Here is an 11,515-nt window from a genome sequence, read left to right on the forward strand (position 1 = left end):
TCTTAAGTCCCTCCCACACAAACTTAGCAGAGGTCAGGCGCACGGATGGCTTACCGCCTGGATGAGAGAGGCCGTGCACAGCTTCAAATACGGGGCGTCTCCAGCTGTGCGGGACGATGGGCCTGGGCTGTCCTGTGGAGACGTCACACAGCAGGGTGACACCTGTGTCGCTGAAAGGAACGTCCTGCAGGCGGAGCCCCGTGTCGGAGGTCCGGAGACGGAGGATGCTCGGGTCCGTGGCCTGGTCAGCGGCCATCTGTGCATAGTCCAGGCCTAGGTGGACCGCTCCAATCACTGCCCTAGAGAGGCAGTCAGCTACCTGGTTAGACTTACCAGCGACGTGCTGGATGTCGGTAGTGAATTCCGAAATGTAGGAGAGTTGTCGCTGCTGGCGAGCGGACCATGACTCGGCCGTCTTGGACATGGCAAACGTGAGGGGCTTGTGGTCCACGTACGCAGTAAACTCGCGGCCCTCTAGCAGGAAACGGAAATGCCGGACGGCGAGCCAGAGACCGAGGAGTTCCCTGTCAAAAGTACTATACTTGCGCTCTCGGGGTGTAAGCTGGCGACTGAAAAAGGGCAAAGGCTGCCAAGCCCCCCCCCCACCCACTGTTCGTGAACCGCACCAACAGCATAGTCCGATGCATCCGTAGTTATGGAAATAGGCGCTGTAGGTGAAGGATGCGCTAGCAGGGTAGCCTGGGAGAGCGCAGCTTTAGTCTCGGTGAACGCACGGTCCCGCTCTGCTGTCCAGTCGACCGCCTGGTTGGGGGACATGCCTTTCAGCGCCTCGTACAGTGGCCGGATGATAAAGGCGGCTCGGGGAATGAAGCGGTGGTAGAATGTCACCATCCCGATGAACTCCCTGAGCGCACGAGCTGTTTGGGGGCGCGGAAAGGCCGCCACCGCTTCCACCTTTGAGGGCAGGGGGACTGCCCCGTCCCCAGTGATGCGGTGCCCGAGGAAATCAATGGCGAGTTTGGCGGGGTCGAGATGCCTGGCTCTGGCGTAGACCGGGGGCCCCTTCGTAGCAATGTGATGCTCCACCCCATGCTTAGCAGTGGGTGCAGAGAAGGTAGGCTGGGTGAGGTCAGGGAACTCAGCGAGGAGGCGGTTGAACTTGTCTGCCTCTGAGAGAGAGTTGGCTAGACCTGCATAGGCCGCTTCCCTCCGCGTACATGCGAAGGAGGAGAAGGTTAAGGCATCGACCAGACGGCTGTTCTGAATGTCCACTAGCAAACCGTAAGCGCACAAAAAATCAGCTCCGAGGAGGGGAAGCGTTACATTGGCCATGACGAACTCCCACGTGAAACGTTGTCCACCAAAACACAGTTCTACAGACCGCACGCCGTAGGTGTGGATAGGGCTGCCGTCAGCCGTCGCCAACTGGGAGCCCCGCTCCCCGCCCATGATGTCGACGTCAGTAGCAGGGAGCACGCTCCTCTGTGCGCCCGTGTCACAAAGAAATCGCCGACCGGAGATGGTGTCGAGGATGAAGAGTAGCCTGCTCGTATCGCCAACACTCATGGCCACTCCTGAGTGTTGGCCCTCTCGTTTCCCGTCGGCCTGTAGTTGCAGGGGGAACGGCACCGTTTAGCTTTCGCACCAAATCGAGCGTGGTACATACAGAGTCCAGAGGGCTTGTAGCGGTCTGATGCTGTGGCGCCACCGTCGGGCCACGCCCGCGATGTCGGCGGGGGGCCAGTGAAGGTAGGAGCCAGCACCCCGGCATGGGAGGAACGTTGTGTAGCGACGAAGAATCGGTCAGCCTCCTTTGCCAGCTCACGGGGATCAGTGATGGTGGAGTTAGCGAGCGCAGTCTGGACGTGGGGCGGCATGTTGCGCAGAAACAGCTCCATAAACAGGAAACATGGCTTTTCTTGACCCAGTAGGTTTAACATCCTGCTCATTAGCTCCGATGGTTTGCCATCTCCCAAGCCCTGAATTGCGAAGAGGCGACGTGCTCTCTCCGTTGTTGACAGTTCAAAAGTTTCAAGGAGGAGATGTTTAAGTGCGGCGTATTTACCATCGGCCGGTGGGTTGGTTATGAAACCGCTTATCCTGGAAGCCGTAGCGCACCCCAGCGCTGCCACTACGTAGTAGTACCTGGTCTCGTCCGCTGTTATGTCTCTGAGCGCGAACTGTGCCTCAGCCTGTGTGAACCACGTAGCCGCGGAAGACTCCCAAAACTCCGGCAGTTTAATTGCAACGGCGTTCGTAGCCATAATGTGTGTGGTTTCAGAAAACTTATCCGAAAACCGACGTCGGGGTCACCAGTGTAGAGCCGAAGGAACGGAGAAGACCGTAGGTTCACACTTTAGCCGTGTAGGCAACTTTCTTTAATCCACGGTAAATCAGAGAGACAACAAAACCACAGCTCGACTGAGCGGAGGCGGCAAGAAGAACCAGAAAACTGGCTGGACAACCATAACTTAACCCTGCGTTAACCTGCCAGGGCAACCATGACTTAACCCTTAGTTCCTGGGTTGAATTCTGTCCCCAATACGTGTCCACCACACCACCAATATAATCCACAAAGTCGTGTGAAAACGTTTCCGAGGTAGAGGACGGCGGGCGGGTCTGCTAACTTTGGCTCCGTTTCCGAGGAGGAGGGCAGTGGGTCTGCTAACACTTGCTCCGGAAAATCGGTAACGTTAGTGACCAGATCATCTGTAATGTTCTTTTTTTTCTTTTTTGAGTCGGGACACGTTGAAACAAAAAAATCACTGATTTTACGAATATCAACTTTACTGCTCTTGCCTGATTTACAGGTAGCTTTCGGCGGCTCCATTGCTTTTGAAAAGCAAACTATAGATCGACCATTTAGCTAGCATAACCAGTGGCAGGTTGCTTAGCTGACTCGTCGGACCCCTGAGCCAATCAAAAGCGTGCGATTTTATTTGTTTTACGAAACAGACCAATAAGATACATCATGTTTGGAAACAAATTAACTGACAGGTTTAACGCCTGTCAGTCACGATAGATGCAGTGTATGAGTAGGCTAGAGGGGCGGTGACAAATAATCAAAACGATAACTAAATAATTATTGGTGCCATTTCAGACGGGCCGTGGGGTTTCGGGTGGGGGGTTCAGACACGAAAACCACCTACATGGCTACGTGGCTGTGTACATCTGAGTACGTCAATACAATACAACACAAGCAAGGCTCTAGTCAGGAGGCGACAATGCAAGTACGTGCCAAAAAACTAGGCTCAAGTCCAATAGGACATAGGAGTCAACAGGCAGTGCACAAAGGAAGTGTATAGGGTGCATAAATACAATTTAAAAAAATATTTTTTTTAGTAATACCAACCATCAGGTGTGGAGGTGTTCGAGAAAGAGCTGGCGTCTCTAGCTTCTTCTTAAAGATGGAGAGGGACTCAGCGGATCGAATGGAGTTTGGTGGTAACTCGTTCCACCAGCGGGGAACTACAGAAGAGAAGAGTCTAGCTAGTGACTCAGGGCCCCGTTGTGGTGGAAGTGCCAGACACCTTTCATTGACAGAGCCTATTTTGATCTAGGGGCGGGGATTTATGAAATAATTTGGATGTGGAACTCAAGCAAAGTACAAACATTGTACGGTTAAAAAAGATGCACAAAAAATATTTTTAAGAGCCACAGAGATGAGGAAGGGCTGTGATAACTGTTTTAAGCTTTACATTATTGACACTGGGTGGTATTTGAGTTGTCCATGGAATTGGGGTAGTTGTTTGTAAATTGTGTATAAGGTAAAGATTAAAAGTTAAATGGTGAGTAGTGGGTGATATGGTGGTGCAGTGGTTAGCACAGTCACCTCACCGCAAGAAGGTCTTGGGTTCGAGCCCCAGGGTTGTCCATTCTTGGGGGTCATCCCAGGTCGTCCTCTGTGTGGAGTTTGCATGTTCTCCCCGTGTCTGCGTGGGTTCCCGCCAGGTGCTCCAGTTTCCTCCCACAGTCCAAAGACATGTAGGTCAGGTGAATCAGCCATACTAAATTATCCCTAGGTGTGAATGTGTGTGTGTGTGTGTGTGTGTGTGTGTGTGTGTGTGTGTGTGTGTGTGTGTGTGTGTGTGTGTGTGTGTGTGTGTGTGTGGGCCCTGTGATGGACTAGCGGTCCGTCCAGGGTGTCTCCCTGCCTGCCGCCCAATGACTGCTGGAATAGGCTCCAGCGTCCCGTGACCCTGAGTAGGATAATTGGCTTGGATAATGGATGGATGGATGGATGGATGGATGGATGATGAGTAGTGGAGAAGAGGTAGAGATAAATAAGTGTATCTTCCTGTCTACTCCTTTTTGAACATTCCATTCATTTCTGTTTTCTGAACCACTTATCCTATTCTCAGGGTCACGGGGATGCTGGAACCTATCCCAGCAGCTATTGGGCAGCAGGTGGGGAGACACCCTGGACAGGCCACCAGACTATCACACAGTGCCGATACACACACACACACACACACACACACACACACACACACACACACACACACACACACACACACACACACACACACACACACACACACACACACACATTCATACCTAGGGACAATTTTAGTTTGGCGATTCACCTGACCTACATGTCTTTGGACTGTGGGAGGAAACCCACGCAGACACGGGGAGAACATGCAAACTCCACACAGGACGACCCCCAAGGTTGGACTACCCAGGGGGCTCAAACCCAGGACCTTCTTACTGTGAGGCAACCGCGCTAACCACTGCGCCACCATGCCACCCTCTTTTTTGAACATGTAATATTTCATTTGTGATGCTTATAAGAATTTGTTTATTGAGTTTGTTGTATAGGTTTATTTGTCATTGGTTGTTTTTTTGACATGTTCAAAATAAATCAAATCAAACTGCTGTATACTGGTTACAATTATTGTTGTTAATGTTGTGGTTGTAACATAGGTGTATAATCTTCTCCATGGATTGTGACGATGTCGTGGTAGAGAAGCTTGCATGGTCCTGAGACCCCGAGGTCCCGAGAGCAATGCCGTCTGGAGCTATGCTTCTGGTCGGGTCATCCATGGCAGTAAGGCCAAGGGTAGGTCTCTGACAAAGAGCATTCCAACCAAGACCTCAATGGTGGAACAGGCGGAGGTTGATGGCTGACTTTAGGGAAGCATCATGAGCCCCCAGTCGTCTTCCACTCCATGTCACTGTATCCTGACCCAGATCTGTCAAGGACCATGAGGTGGCTGTCTATGCACCAGTCTCCCCATGTTAAACAAAGTCATGCACAAGTGTCCTCCAAAAAAAAAACCTTCTCCTGGATCACCACCTTGCCATGGCGGAGAAGCTTGCCTGTACCAATGATCCCAAGAGCTATGCTGTCTGGAGCTTGACTCCTGGTAGGGTCATCCAAGGTGGATATGTCCAGGAGGAGGTTCCAGATGAAGTGCGATCCAACAAAGAGCCAACAAAGACCTCAATGGCGGAACTGATCGAAGATGTCTCCAGGTCACAACGGCAGTGAAGGCGGATGAAGGCTGCAACAGAGGGTGGTCCCCAATCATTTTGGTTCTCCATGCCATTGGACTCTGGCTACCTCCTGCCAAGGACCATGTGATGGCTGCAGGCGCATCAGCCTCTCCATTTAAAAAGCTGTTATGGCAGGCATCCTCCCATTACACGGCTCCAGGATCGGCCTCTGCACCCACCTGAAGATCCAGGAGGAATCAGAATCAGAATCAGAATCAGAATACTTTATTCATCCCCTAGGGGAAATAGGAGGACAGTCATACTCGACTTTGAGTGACTGCCGATGATGATAGTAGTACATAATAAAGTATTTAGTTGTGAGGTGTCTATTTTGCTGATAAAAAATAAAATAAATAAACACTACTGGGTGATGATAAGTCCACCATAAGGTTGTACAGCAGAAATCGGCCCCAAGGAGTTAAACTTTCCCTGCTGAGCCTCTTGTGGGTATTAGATGGGATAATTTGTGCGTACGCTTATTGCCTCTGTCCCTTTCAGTGACAGTGTGACAGTGGTGAGGTGTGCAGTTGGAATGACAGATGGATTCAAGGTGGAGGTGGGATTACATCAAGGATCGGCTCTGAGCCCTTTCTTGTTTGCAATGGTGATGGACAGGTTGAAGGACGAGATCAGGCGGGAGTCTCCGTGGACTATGATGTTTGTGGATGACATTGCGATCTGGAGCGAGAGCAGGGTGCAGGTTGAGGAGAGTCTGGAGAGGTGGAGGTATGCACTGGAGAGAAGAGGAATGAAAGTCAGTAGGAGCAAGACGGAATACATATGCATGAATGAGAGGGGAGGACAGTAGAATGGTGGGGATGCAAGGAGTAGAGGTGACGAAGGAAATACTTGAGGTCAACAGTTCAAAGTAACGGGGAGTGCAGAAGAGAGGTGAAGAAGAGAGTGCAGGCAGGGTAGAGAAGAGTGTCAGGAGTGATTTGCTACAGAAGGGTCCCAGCAAGAGTTAAAGGGAAGGTTTACAAGATGGTTGTGAGACCAGCTATGTTATATGGTTTGGAGACAGTGGCACTGATGAAGACAGGAGGTAGAGCTGCAGGTGGCAGAATTGAAGATGCTAAGATTTTCATTGGGAATGACAAAGAAGGACAGGATTAGGAACAAATATATTAGAGGGCCAGCTCAGGTTGGACAGTTTGGAGACAAAGCAAGAGAGGCAAGACTGAGATGGCTTGGACATGTGTGGAGGAGAGATGCTGGGTATATTGAGAGAAGGATGCTGAATATGGAGCTGCCAGGGAAGAGGAAAAGAAGAAGGCTAAAGAGGAGGTTTATGGATGTGGTGAGAGAGGATATGCAGGTGGCTGGTGTGACAGAGGAAGACGCAGAGGACAGGAAGAGATGGAAACAGATGAGCCGCTGTGGCGACCCCTAACGAGAGCAGCTGAAAGTAGTAGTAGTTGTGAGGTGGATGGTGGGTGAATATATAGTGTATACCTCTGGTACATAAGATAATATAGTGTAATATAGGGGGAATTTATAGCATTGTATACATGATTGCAACATGATGTATTGTGGGGTTGTGGTATGGTATATGGTATAGTGTATGGGCAATATAGTATATAAGCAATATGGTATAATATATGGGCATAGGATGTTAATTACTCAACCATAACAAAACTCTGTATAGTAGTGACATACCTGTTGTGCATACATACTTGCCTCCAATGTTCTGTTGTTGTTCCATTTATTTCTTTTTGCTATTTCCATTGGTTTTCTTTTTGCTTTTTTTTTTTTGTGAGTCTGCAAATGCTAGAAGCTGCTGGGTACCGGAGTCAAATTCCTTGCATGCATAGGCACAATTGGCTAATAAAGGTGATTCTGATTCTAATGAAAAATGAGATGAAAACAGGAGAAAAATGATAATAAAAAAAATCTACATATGTAAACAAGTTTCTTTCTCAATAATTTTGGTGTCGCTTTTGAGTTCTTCCCCCTCGTAAATGCCTGATTGAATATCGACATATGTGAATAGCTAGCCGATCACTGTGTTGTCTACTTCCTGTAAACATATAGGCTTGCTTGTTGTTCACTTTTTCCTCTCTTCCTCTGCCACTGTAGCCCTTTTCTGGCACGCAACGTCATATGCAGATTGTATGCAAATTATTTTATGACATCACCTGGCAAATTTTAATGACTTCTGCATCAGCCAATAGCCTGAAGCTACCGTCCTTACAGAGTGTTAGCAGCGCTAACAGCTTTAGCAGGATATGCCCTTATAACCCTCATCCCTACTAAACACAAAGTAAGGCTGCGTGTTCACCAGCGACCTTTTTCCAAAAATGGTAATAATAAGGATTATAATGAAAATAAAGAAAAAAATTGCTGTGATGGAAATGAGCACATTTGGGTGGTGCTGTGTGAAAACCAGGAGCTGAGCAGTGTGAGGAGACACTTGGTAGTGAAATGATGTATGCTTCATGACAAAAGAAACATTCCTCTTGCTTCCTCTTGATCCATACTAACACAGTATGCATATAAGGGGTCAGATAAACAGGGTTTTTTTTTAATAAACACTTTTTATCAATTCATTTTCTTTCATTTGTTGTCTTAACTCCTCTGATTTGACAAACTTGGTTCACCTTGTGTTTTCTCTCCGGCCCCTCCTCCATTCTTACTGGTTAAATTGACACCGACGAGTTGTGCGATTTAACAAAAATTGAAATTGTTTCAGAATCAGATTGTGATTCTGACTGATTCTTCTTTCGAAAGAGGTAGCGTGCTAAGTTACTATAAAAAGACTTTCCTTCATTATGTTCAATTCAAAAATACAGGAGGCGTCTTTTCACAGGTCTCTGACACACGGCCTTCAAGCTTGCTGATGTGAGGTCTCTCTGGATTGCTTATTTGTGAGAGGAATGCTTTAAGGTGGGCACTGACTTACCTCGGTTAACCAAGGCACATACATCTCACAATCTGCTTAAACAGAGTCCAATAAAGCAAGTCATGCCATTCAGCTGACTAAATGCAATTGTCAAGGTCAATTGTTTATCTAATAGCTATACAGTATGGTGTGTGCTTCTTGGTTTGTATCACCAGTCAACAATATCATGCCTTAATAACCCTGCTAACAAAATAAGCAAGTAGAAATGATAGGTGACAAACTGTCCCATTCACTTGGCCTGTAAGATGTCACCATAGCTTTTCACAGTACATTCACTTTTGCAGTTCTCAGTAGTTTAACCATGACAGAAAAATACATGAAAAATACAAAAGGTCAAATTTTTTGCCAAATTCCTTTCTTTAACCTGTGTTAAATACAACAAACAACTTGCATGAGACCCAACTCAATTTCCAGTTTTTGCACATAAACAGTTAAATAATTGGTTCAAGTAAAATGAAGATTTTAGTATTTCAAGAATTTACATTGTGTCCACGTGGATGTTTTAGAAGAGACCCGGTGTCATTTGCTCCCATGTCCCTCAGCCATGGAGGGATCCCATATGTCGACTAGAATATGTGAACATTTTACTTGAAGTTACAATTTTGGAAATCTATTTGTTTATTTTTTTTAAGATGGGTAAAGATTTTTCCTCATATTTTTTGTCTGTGACAAAGGACCTTTCCCATTTTGCCGTGCCGTCCACAGCACTTTCTAAATTTAGATGTTCGACGAGTCATCACGACCAGAGACCTGTTCAGTCATTATGCACAATCCTCTATCTATCTATCTATCTATCTATCTATCTATCTATCTATCTATCTATCTATCTATCTATCTATCTATCTATCTATCTATCTATCTATCTATCTATCTATCTATCTATCTATCTATCTATCTATCTATCTATCTATCTATCTATCTATCTATCTATCTATCTATCTATCTATCTATCTATCTATCTATCTATCTATCTATCTATCTATCTATCTATCTATCTATCGATCTATCTATCGATCTATTTATCTCATGTTATCTCATATTCTTCACTGTTTGGGACATCTTTCATTTGTGTGTCCTCCTGCAGGTATTCGCAAATGTGTCATGATTTTCTAAAGAAATGCATTTTTGCTCTTACTGCAAAACAATTGATCAGTTTTGTAGTTTACACATGGTATTAGAAATTAGAGCTTGCACATTTTCTACTGTTTAATTTATACTGGCCTGTTAGTAATATCTCACTAATGTGTGGGTGTGTGTGTGTGTGTGTGTGTGTGTGTGTGTGTGTGTGTGTGTGCCAAATTTACAAAGTAAACCAGACTAGCCTCTGAATCAGAGTATTCTGTATTCATTTCTTAATGCACTGAAATATTTGACAAATATTGAAATTCATCAGTGAAACAAATAAATAAACTACATCTAAAAGCTACTTTGGAATAATACACTACAATTGTAAATGTTGTAATTTGAACCAAAAAACAACGATCCAGTACACATACTTTTTATCAATGGGTTACATTAAAGCAAAAGTTTCCTGTAATGTAATCCATTATTAAAGGGTGTTTGAGCTGGATCATTGTCTTTTGGTTTGCAGTGGTTTACTGTACCAGCAGACACCCAGCAGAGAAACACAGCTTGTCCTCATTGTTTATCTGTATGTTGAATATCTGAGAAATCTGAGAGCATTCAAAAGTCCTCCTACTTCCCTTTAGTGTGTTTATTCTTTTTCCATAGGAATGTCTCAATAGCTATTGCCAGGTCACACTGGATAATAATAATACTAATACTAATAATAATAATAATACAATTTATTTGGTTAGCACAGAAATGCAACTCAAAGTGCTTTGCAATAAAGAAATTATATGCACTGAGTACTTCACATGAAAATACATATAAAATGAACATAAAAACATGTATAGAATATGCCATAATTAATGGAAAATAAGACCCACTTGATAATAATGATAATGAAAATAAGATAAAATAAAGATAAAATACAATACATAACACAAGATGGAAAATAAAACCCACTGAATAATAACGAAAACATAAAATAAAAATAAAGTAATAAAGAATGCATAGAATATAGGAGCTATAGGGTGAGTGAAAAAACACACTATATTCACAATTTAGTTAGCTAATGGTCAGCTGAATGCGTGGTGACGGGGTCTGTGTAGTGGGTCAGGGGGAAGTCCAACACCACAATACATTCAGCAGGGCCCAGCTGTCATATCAGCCATCTACAGAACACAAGCTTTAGTTAAAATCTGTTGAACTCTGCAACTTTTACCCATGTGAACATGTTTAGTTAAAACGTGAACCTCAAGTTGTCTCAGACTCTTTCTTCTGTCTTTTGCCCGATGAGAGGGTCTAAAGCCAGGATGTTGTGTTGCTTTTAAGCCCACTGAGGCAACTTTGTAATTTGTGATATTGGGCTATACAAATAACATTGACTTGACTTTTGTGTTGACATGTAAATGTGACTCAGATGTGAAAATTAGCAACTGGTGTACTGGGTCAGAAATGTACAAACAAAATAAAATAAAACTAAACTAACTGAGTAACCAAGAACACGACAGAATGAAAGAAGGTAATTTTCAGTTAGTCATAGGTTAATTTGAATCACAAGCCATTTTAACAGGTGTGTGTGTGTGTGTGTGTGTGTGTGTGTGTGTGTGTGTGTGTGTGTGTGTGTGTGTGTGTGTGTCTGTGTGTTTATATATGTGCTTATGCACTTATATGTGCATTTGTGTGCTTGTGCGTCTGCACGTCCGGGTGTGTGTGTGTGTGTGTGTGTGTGTGTGTGTATGTGTGTGTGTGTGTGTGTGCATATAAACAGCCCAGTGCGTGGACTCTCTGCTCACAAAATGAATTTGCCGTCTGATAAACAACACAGGAGTGTGTCTGACTTTCTGTCTGTCAATTGGTCTGTCTGTCTGCCTTGGTATCGGTCCGCCTGTCTCTGACGACACCGAGATTATTTTTGGCTTCTTGTGCCGACAAAAAGCTGCAACACAATGAAGGCTATTTAGTGTGCTGATCAGCCCATTTATCATTTCATTAGATGTGAAAGGCTGGTCTTGTCCGTGATGGTCAGAAGAGCACAATGTAGACAACACTTTCATAAGTAAATGGGTCTTTCGCCCTCTTGGTTTT

Source organism: Lampris incognitus, chromosome 6 (assembly GCF_029633865.1).
Source record: "Lampris incognitus isolate fLamInc1 chromosome 6, fLamInc1.hap2, whole genome shotgun sequence".
NCBI classification, from domain to species: domain Eukaryota; kingdom Metazoa; phylum Chordata; class Actinopteri; order Lampriformes; family Lampridae; genus Lampris; species Lampris incognitus.